Source organism: Bufo bufo, chromosome 8, assembly GCF_905171765.1.
Source record: "Bufo bufo chromosome 8, aBufBuf1.1, whole genome shotgun sequence".
In the NCBI taxonomy this organism is placed as follows: domain Eukaryota; kingdom Metazoa; phylum Chordata; class Amphibia; order Anura; family Bufonidae; genus Bufo; species Bufo bufo.
This window is the reverse complement of record NC_053396.1, coordinates 93,333,740-93,344,106: the sequence shown is the minus strand read 5'-3', so window position 1 is coordinate 93,344,106 and position 10,367 is coordinate 93,333,740. Positions and strand designations below refer to the sequence as shown.

The window sequence follows — 10,367 nt, the reverse complement described above, 5'->3', positions numbered from 1 at the left end:
TCCGAGAATCTGGAACAATCTCTGTGCGTAAGGGTCAAGGCCGTAAAACCATACTGGATGCCCGTGATCTCCGGGCCCTTAAACGACACTGCACCACAAACAGGAATGCTACTGTAAAGGAAATCACAGAATGGGCTCAGGAATACTTCCAGAAACCATTGTCAGTGAACACAATCCACCGTGCCATCCACCGTGCCAGCTGAAACTCTACAGTGCAAAGAAGAAGCCATTTCTAATCAAGATCCACAAGCTCAGGCGTTTTCACTGGGCCAGGGATCATTTAAAATGGAGTGTGGCAAAATGGAAGACTGTTCTGTGGTCAGACGAGTCACAATTCGAAGTTCTTTTTGGAAATCTGGGTCGCCATGTCATCCGGACCAAAGAGGACAAGGACAACCCAAGTTGTTATCAACGCTCAGTTCAGAAGCCTGCATCTCTGATGGTATGGGGTTGCATGAGTGCGTGTGGCATGGGCAGCTTGCATGTCTGGAAAGGCACCATCAATGCAGAAAAATATATTCAGGTTCTAGAACAACATATGCTCCCATCCAGATGTCATCTCTTTCAGGGAAGACCCTGCATTTTTCAACAAGATAATGCCAGACCACATTCTGCTTTAATCACAACATCATGGCTGCGTAGGAGAAGGATCCGGGTACTGAAATGGCCAGTCTGCAGTCCAGATCTTTCACCTATAGAGAACATTTGGCGCATGATAAAGAGGAAGGTGCAACAAAGAAGGCCCAAGACGATTGAACAGTTAGAGACCTGTATTAGACAAGAATGGGAGAGCATTCCTATTTCTAAACTTGAGAAACTGGTCTCCTCGGTCCCCAGACGTCTGTTGAGTGTTGTAAGAAGAAGGGGAGATGCCACACAGTGGTGAAAATGGCCTTGTCCCAACTTTTTGGGGATTTGTTGACACCATGAAATTCTGATTCAACATATTTTTCCCTTAAAATGGTACATTTTCTCAGTTTAAACTTTTTGTTCAGTAATTTCTGTTCTATTCTGAATAAAATATTAGAAGTTGGCACCTCCACATCATTGCATTCAGTTTTTATTCACGATTTGTATAGTGTCCCAACTTTTTTGGAATCCGGTTTGTATATAATTCCAGGGATAACCACAGTTGAGATGCAGAGGGCCATTTCTGTAAACAGCTAAATAGATAGAGCCAAGATCATTGCACTACCGTTGTATGAAACACACTGTACACAAGCAACAGGTCATTTCAAATTGACACATGGTATACTTAAAATAATGGTAAGCCATGGAGAATGCTGGGACTGTAAAATGTGCTTGACGAAATGCATTGTAAAGGATCAGACCCCCAAAAGTTCAAGTCCCAAAGTGGGACAAAAAAGAAAGTGAAAAAATAAAGTTTTCTCCCCCAAAAATTAAGTTTCAAGTAAAAATAAACAAAAACGTCATTTTAACCAAATAAAGTAAAAAAAATTGGTAAAAAATAGGGGGGGCAAAAATAGACATATTAGGTATTGCCGCGTGCGTATCGACTGGCTCTATAAACATATCACATGACCTAACCCCTCAGATGAACACCGTAAAAAATAAAAATGGTGCTAAATAAACTAAATTTTTTGTCACCTTACATCACAAAACGTACAACAGCAAGCGATCAAAAAGGCATACGCCCACCAAAATAGTACCAATCTAACCGTCACCTTATCCCGCAAAAAATGAGCCCCTACCTGAGACAATCGCCTCAAAAAAAAAAAAAATTGTGCTCAGAATATGGAGACACTAAAACATCATTTTTTTTGTTTTAAAAAAGCGGTTATTGTGTAAAACGTACATAAATAAAAAAAAGTATACATATTTGGTATCGCCACATCCGTATCGACCGGCTCTATAAAAATATCACATGACCTAACCCCTCAGAAGAACATTGTAAAAAATAAAAACTGTGCTAAATAAACCATTTTTTGTCACCTTACATCACAAAAAGTGTAATAGCAAGCGATCAAAAAGTCATATGCACCCCCAAATAGAGCCAATCAAACTGTCATATCATCCCGCTAAAAATGAGACCCTACCTAAGATAATCGCCCAAAAACTGAAAAAACTATGGGTCTCAGACTATGGAAACAATAAAACATGATTATTTTTTTTGTTTAAAAAATTAAATCATTGTGTAAAACTTACCTAATATGTATACTTTTTTAAATTTATGTACGTTTTACACAATGATTTCATTTTTTAAATAAAAATAAAATCATGTTTTAGTGTTTCCATAGTGTGAGACCCATAGTTTTTTCTATTTTTGGGCGATTATCTTAGGTAGGGTCTCATTTTTAGCGGGATGAAATGACAGTTTGATTGGCTCTATTTTGGGGTGCATATGACTTTTTGATCGCTTGCTATTACACTTTTTGTGATGTGAGGTGACAAAAAATGGTTTATTTAGCACAGTTTTTATTTTTTATTTTTTACGATGTTCTTCTGAGGGGTTAGGTAATGTGATATTATTATAGAGTCGGTCGATACGGACGTGGCGATACCAAATATGTATACTTTTTTTTTTATTTATGTAAGTTTTACACAATAACCTTTTAAAAAAATTAAATAAAATGTTTTAGTGTCTCCATATTCTGAGCTATAGTTTTTTTTTTTGGGGCGATTGTCTCAGGTAGGGACTAATTTTTTGCGGGATGAGGTGACGGTTAGATTGGTACTATTTTGGTGGGCGTACGCCTTTTTGATCGCTTACTGTTGTACGTTTTGTGATGTAAGGTGACAAAAAAATGGTTTATTTAGCACCGTTTTTATTTTTTTAAGGTGTTCACCTGAGGGGTTAGGTTATGTGATATTTTTATAGAGTAACTTATTACGGACGCGGCGATACCTAATATGTATACTTTTTTATTTTATTTATGTATCGCCGCATCCGTAATAAGTTACTCTATAAAAATATCACATAACCTAACCCCTCAAAAAAATAAAAATAAAAACGGTGTAAAAAAAGCCATTTTTTGTCATCTTACGTCACAAAAAGTGTAATAGCCTGCGATCAAAAAGTCATATGCACCCCAAAATAGTGCCAATCAAACCGTCATCTCATCCTGCAGAAAATTAGACCCTACCTAAGATAATTGCCCAAAAACTGAAAAAACTATGGCTCTCAGACTATGGAGACACTAAAAGATGATTTTTTTTGTTTCAAAAATGAAATCATTGTGTAAAACTTACATAAATAAAAAAATTGTATACATATTAGGTATCGCCACGTTCGTGACAACCTGCTCTATGAAAATACCACATGATATAACCTGTCAGATGAATGTTGTAAATAACAACAAAAAAAACGGTGCCAAAACAGCTATTTCTGGTTACCTTGCCTCACAAAAAGTGTAATATAGAGCAACCAAAAACCATATGTACCCTAAACTAGTATCAACAAAACTTCCACCCTATCCCGTAGTTTCTAAAATGGGGTCACTTTTTTGGAGTTTATACTCCAGGGGTGCATCAGGGGGGCTTCAAATGGGACATGGTGTCAAAAAAAAACAGTCCAGCAAAATCTGCCTTCCAAAAACCGTATGGCATTCCTTTCCTTCTGCGCCCTGCCATGTGCCCGTACAGCAGTTTACGACCACATATCAGGTGTTTCTGTAAACTACAGAATCAGGGCCATAAATATAGAATTTTGTTTGGCTGTTAACCCTTGCTTTGTAACTGGAAAAAAAATATTAAAAGGAAAAATCTGCCAAAAAAGTGAAATTTTGAAATTGTATCTCTATTTTCCATTAATTCTTGTGGAACACCTAAAGGGTTAACAACGTTTGTAAAATCTGTTTTGACTTCAGACCTGAACTGGTCCTTAAAAAGTTGGTTTTTAAAATTTCAAGATTTACTTCTAAACTTCTAAGCCTTGTAACGTCCCCCAAAAATAAAATGTAATTCCCAAATGATCCTAACATAAAGTAGACATATGGGGAATGTAAAGTAATAACTATTGTTGTAGGTATTACTATGTATTATAGAAGTAGAGAAATTGAAACTTGGAAATTTGCAAATTTTTCTAAATTTTTGTAAAATTTAGTTTTTTTTATAAATAAAAATTATTATTTTTTACTCCATTTTACTACTGTCATGAAGTACAATATGTGACGAAAAAACAATCTCAGAATGGCCTGCATAAGTCAAAGCGTTTTAAAGTTATCACCACTTAAAGTGACACTGGTCAGATTTGCAAAAAATGGCCTAGTCCTTAAGGTGAAATAAGGCTGTGTCCTTAAGGAGTTAACTTTCCACGAATGCCTTTAATGTATAATTTCCACTTCTCATACATTCTGGCGAACTTTTTTCCTTTTTAATGCTGCTTCTTGCTCCAAATTTTCCAGCATCTTTGGGTTAAGTTTTCTGGCACTTGATGAATGTCTTAGTTCAATTGTTTGGGCTATATTTGTTTGAGGCAAGACTAATGCTGCATCAGACTCTTCTAAAGCAGACAAGTTCTCTTGCTCTTCCCCCTCTACTCTATCTATCTTTTCATCCTCTAACAGTGGCAAAGTAATATCAGGTTCAGACATTTTACTTTAAAGCAGTGCTTCTCAATTATTTTCTGTCATGCCCCCCCTAGGAAGAAGAAAACATTTTGCGCCCCCCGCGCGACTGTAAATAGTATCATTTGTCTATAAAATTGTTATAAGTACACCTCTGCATAACACTGTATCCTTATTAACGTATAAGAGAATAAAAAAAAGAAAGAAATGTGGATCGGACACACTCTTATGGGGGGATCTGTGGATGACGGACACTTATGGTGGGATCTGTGGATGACGGACACTTATGGGGGGATCTGTGGCTAGCACTGTTACAGGGGGATCTGTGGCTGGCACTGTTATATATGTGCCATCCACAGACCCCCCACCCCATAACAGTGCCATCCACAGTGCCCCCCCAGCTCATAACAGTGCCATTCACAGACCCCCACCCCTTAACTGTGCCATCCACAGATTCCGTGTGCCCGCCACCGCCGTTTAAAGTTATTAAACATGCCCCCCTCACTCCTAATAGTACCGTATATCCGAATCTCTTCTGTATAATGCCGGCAGGCGGGCCGGGCGGCCGGCGCGTCCCTCATTGACGTCACTTGTCTGCGCCGCCTGCTTCATTCATAAACCAGGCGGCGCAGGCACGTGACATCACTGAGGGACGCGCCGGCCGCCCGGCCTGCCTGCCGGCATTATACAGAAGAAATTCGGATATACGGTACTATTAGGAGTGAGGGGGGCATGTTTAATAACTTTTAATTCAATAATACATTTTATATTAGTATACCGGAGGGAGCGATGGGGCGGGGCTATAGTACAGTGACCGCACCGCCCCACCGCTATTGCCGGCCCTCAGCTCCTCCTCCCAGTCCCTCCCCCGGCCCCCGCTCCGTACATCGCGTCCAGCGACTGCGCCGGCCTCTGATCAGACGGGAGATGAGCGCTTCCACAATGGAAGTGCTCATCTCCCTGCCGCATATTACACTGCGAGCTGTCGGCCGCCCGGCGCCCCTGTTGCTATGGCGCCCTGTGCGGCCGCACAGCCCGCACACCCCAAAGGCCGGCCCTTAATGAACCCCCCTTTATGGAGTCTGGCGCCCCCCATGGGGGGCGCGCCCCACTATTTGAGAAGCACTGCTTTAAAGGGAGTCTGTCACCAGATTTTGACCTTATAAACCGCTTACATAGCGCTCTAGCATAGCAGTCTATGATTCTAATGGTACCTTTGATGTTTTCTTGTGAAGTTCCCCCAAGGCAAAAACTGACTTTTATTCATATGTAAATTAGGGCTCGCAAGTGCCCAGTGGCGGCGTTCACCTCGTTGGTGCCCAGGCTGTTCTGCCTCTTTATGTCATATCCCCGCCCCAGCCTCTTCCTCTGCCCGCCCCGCTCTTCCTTTGCGTCCTCCTCTGCAGCAAGATCCCGCGCCTGCACTATCCATTGCTTGGCCGGGGCATGCGCACTGTGATGCCCATTGTGGGGCCAACGGCAAGAAACAGCGGCGAGGAGGCGGACCAGAGACACCCACAATGGGCATCGCAGTGCGCATGCCCCGGCCAAGCAATGGATAGTGCAGGCGCGGGATCTTGCTGGAGAGGAGGACGCAAAGGAAGAGCGGGGCGGGCAAAGGAAGAGCGGGGCGGGCAAAGGAAGAGGCTGGGGCGGGGATATGACATAAAGAGGCAGAACAGCCTGGGCACCAACGAGGTGAACGCCGCCCCTGGGTACTTGCGAGCCCTAATTTACATATGAATAAAAGTCAGTTTTTGCCTTGGGGGAACTTCACAAGAAAACATCAAAGGTACCATTAGAATCATAGACTGCTATGCTAGAGCGCTATGTAAGCGGTCTATAAGGTCAAAATCTGGTGACAGACTCCCTTTAAAAGCTATAACAATCAATACGAATATTAAAGAACCTTTCACTTTAAATGCAATACTGACAAATGCAGAAATAAATGACTTTCACTTTAAATGCAATAGCAATAGATGCAGGCAATAAATGACTTTCACTTCCGTGTAATACAAAATGTCCTTTTTTTAACTTTATTCCTAAACACGAAATTGTCTCTTTATGCCAAAGCCTATATGCAATGATAAGGAATAAAAGGAAAGCTCTGACCTTATTCTGAAGAGCAGGATCAAATGTCAGTCTTAAAGGAGACGTGTCTTTTCTTGATGTGTTGCGATGCTCTGTGCTGACTTGCGATGCTCTGTGTTGACTTGCGTTGCTCTGTGCTGACTTGCGATGCTCTGTGCTGACTTGCGATGCGCTGGCTTGCATATGATGCTGCAGGCTTTGGGCCTAGTGGCGGGAAACTAGCTGGTTTCAGTACGTGGTCTCTCCGTGGATAGCGGTGCGAGCACTCTAGCTCTGGACCATGCGTTTCTTTCTCTCTCTAGCGATCGCAGGAGGGTTGGCGCTCTTTCTCTGACTATTTTCCCTTTGCCATTCTGCCATTTTAAGAGTCGGCTGCAGTTTGACTAATACGCACGTTCTATGGCCTCTATGGTAGCTCCGCTGAGGTGTCTTTGCTTGCTCACTCAGAGATCAGTTGCTGCGCAGCGGTATATGCTGACGCTCTGCTGCTCTAATGCGCTCTTTACTGTGCAAGTTGAGAAGTGCTATCGCTTTGCCCTCTGAGGGTAATAGTTCCACTGTGGCAGGCGCAGCACCATGAAGTGCCTTTTGCTCTGTGGCATTAGAAGAATTTTGGTATCTCTGACTTTTAGTCTAACCAGACTGCCTATTACTCTGTAATTCCTCTAGTGCTGTTCTATGGAAACAGTAGGTTTAAAGAGCACACCAAATACTTGAAATAACTTCTTTATTAACTTCAACTTTTCTTCATATATAACACTGCCGCCTCCGCAGCAGATAGCCCATGTACATAACACGTGTTGAAAAGATATCACAAACAGGCAGTATGCATAAGATAGTGGTTCAACTGTTCAATCTTGTCATTCAACATAAAATGGTGGATATATTTCTCTCTTGAGAATCTTTACTTTCACTTTAAGTTATTTAAGCACTTTATGATCTCTCAGAGCGATTATAATCTGAGGTCTAACTAATAGTTAACTTGCTGAATTTGGTCGGAATTTGCAATATGCAGTTAGCAGTAATTATTTGCAGACTGGTTGAGTATGATCTGGTATGGTTGTATGCAAATTTGATTTTAATATCGAATTTGGATTGTGAACTTTGTCGTTTTCAATTGGTTTGCAATTGTTGGAACTGTAAGTAAACACACATATAACTGTTTCAGTATACAGTTCTAGTCACTATACTAACAGTAGGAACATTATATAACTGTTTTAAATACCTATTTTGGCCTCTCTGTTTCCATAAAACACAGCTCTTAGTGGAGTGAATGTCTGGTCAGCTTCTCTCTCTGGTGAATAATACTTTATAGCAGCTCCTGCTAGGGAATTTCCCACACGGGCTGTGTGTGAGGCTGGCTGTGATTGGCCAAGACTCCTGCTGTGTGTGAGGCTGGCTGAGATTGGTCTAGACTCCTTCCCAGCAACAACAGTTTAACTCTATGCTTTCTGTTGTTTCTGCTGTGTCATTGAGCTTACCTTACATTATATAATGAATCTTAAAGGCATACTATATTTTCTGCTTCTGTGAACACAATATATAACAGTTTTATGACATCCAAACATGAAGTCACTGTAAATAACTCTTCTTTTTTCTTTAACACACAAACATAGGAACTGTATTAAGATTATTGGCAGATTTAGCTGTATAAACATATAAGTTATGTTAGAAACCTAGGACAGTTCTTAGCTGGCCAGCTACAGGCACACGTGGCTGACTTTGTTATGCTGCCTTTCCTGTGACCCTCGCGTTATACGCATTTTGGCCAACACCGATTGCTAGTTGTTCACCCTTCTCTACAAAGAGAACTTCTCATCTCTTATTCCTGTGATGGAGAGGACTAGCAAAATGGTGCAATACCAGAAGGTGCTTGTGGAAACCTTGCTCCAAGAATTTCCAGCTGACAACGCTGGCAGCAGAGTACGTAGTTCCTTGGGCAACCGAGTGGTGGTGACAAGGGGAACACACAGCAGTTCCAACAGAGGCAAGGCAACACTCTCCAAGGCCTGGGACAGTTTCATGACACCCCACCAGCAACCTCACCCTGTGTTTTGGAAGATGGTGAAGGAGTATGTAGCAGACCATTATAGTGTCCTCAATGATCCCTCTGTACCTTACAACTATTGGGTGTCCAAGCTGGACACTTGGAACTAACTGGGGTTCTACGCCTTGGAGGTGCTGGCCTGCCCTGCCGCCAGCGTTTTGTTAGAGCGGGTATTTAGTTCTGCTGAGTAGAGTTGAGCGAACACCTGGATGTTCGGGTTCGAGAAGTTCGGTCGAACTTCCCAGAAATGTTCGGGATCCGAACTCGACCCGAACTTCGCCCCGAACCCGAACCCCATTGAAGTCAATGGGGACCCGAACTTTTTGGCACTAAAAAGGCTGTAAAATAGCCCAAGAAAGGGCTAGAGGGCTGCAAAAGGCAGCAAAATGTAGGTAAATCCCCTGCAAACAAATGTGGATAGGGAAATGAATTAAAATAAAAATAAAATAAATAAAAATTAACCAATATCAATTGGATAGAGGTCTCATGGCAGAGAATCAGGCTTCATGTCATAGCAGAGAATCAGGCTTCACGTCACACACCACTGGAACAGGCCATTGTCAGATATTTAGGCCCCGGCACCCAGACAGAGGAGAGAGGTCCCATAGCAGAGAATCAGGCTTCATGTCATAGCAGAGAATCAGGCTTCACGTCACCCACCACTGGAACAGGCCACTGTCAGATATTTTTAGGCCCCGGCACCCAGACAGAGGAGAGAGGTCCCATAGCAGAGAATCAGGCTACAAGTCATAGCAGAGAATCAGGCTACAAGTCATAGCAGAGAATCAGGCTTCAAGTCATAGCAGAGAATCAGGCTTCAAGTCATAGCAGAGAATCAGGCTTCAAGTCATAGCAGAGAATCAGGCTTCATGTCATAGCAGAGAATCAGGCTTCACGTCACCCACCACTGGAACAGGCCATTGTCAGATATTTAGGCCCCGGCACCCAGACAGAGGAGAGAGGTCCCATAGCAGAGAGTCAGGCTTCAAGTCATAGCAGAGAATCAGGCTTCATGTCATAGCAGAGAATCAGGCTTCATGTCATAGCAGAGAATCAGGCTTCACGTCACCCACCACTGGAACAGGCCATTGTCAGATATTTAGGCCCCGGCACCCAGACAGAGGAGAGAGGTCCCATAGCAGAGAATCAGGCTTCACGTCACCCACCACTGGAACAGGCCACTGTCAGATATTTTTAGGCCCCGGCACCCAGACAGAGGAGAGAGGTCCCATAGCAGAGAATCAGGCTTCATGGCATAGCAGAGAATCAGGCTTCAAGTCATAGCAGAGAATCAGGCTTCATGTCATAACAGAGAATCAGGCTTCACGTCACCCACCACTGGAACAGGCCATTGTCAGATATTTTGGCCCCGGCACCCAGACAGAGGAGAGAGGTCCCATAGCAGAGATTCAGGCTTCATGTCATAGCAGAGAATCAGGCTTCATGTCACCCATGTCACGGAACCATGAACCAGACGTACAACAAGAGATAAGTGAAAATAAGAAGGCTTTATTAAAAATAAAGCTGTAAAGCAAAAGTCCAAACGGATGGTGAAACCGAGCAGAGTCTTTGCGAAGCCAGAGGTCAGGAACCAGAAGGGTAGTCAGACGAAGCCAGGATCAGGAACCAGCAGGGTAGTCAGACGAAGCCAGGATCAGGAACCAGCAGGGTAGTCAGACGAAGCCAGGATCAGGAACCAGCAG

At 42.8% G+C, this 10,367-nt stretch overlaps 1 protein-coding gene across 1 annotated transcript in view; it reads left to right on the top strand.

Moving 5' to 3' along the window:
- TEX11 (testis expressed 11) overlaps window positions 1-10,367 on the top strand; it is a 1,801,876-nt gene that overhangs the window by 1,433,822 nt on the left and 357,687 nt on the right. The window lies entirely within an intron of this gene.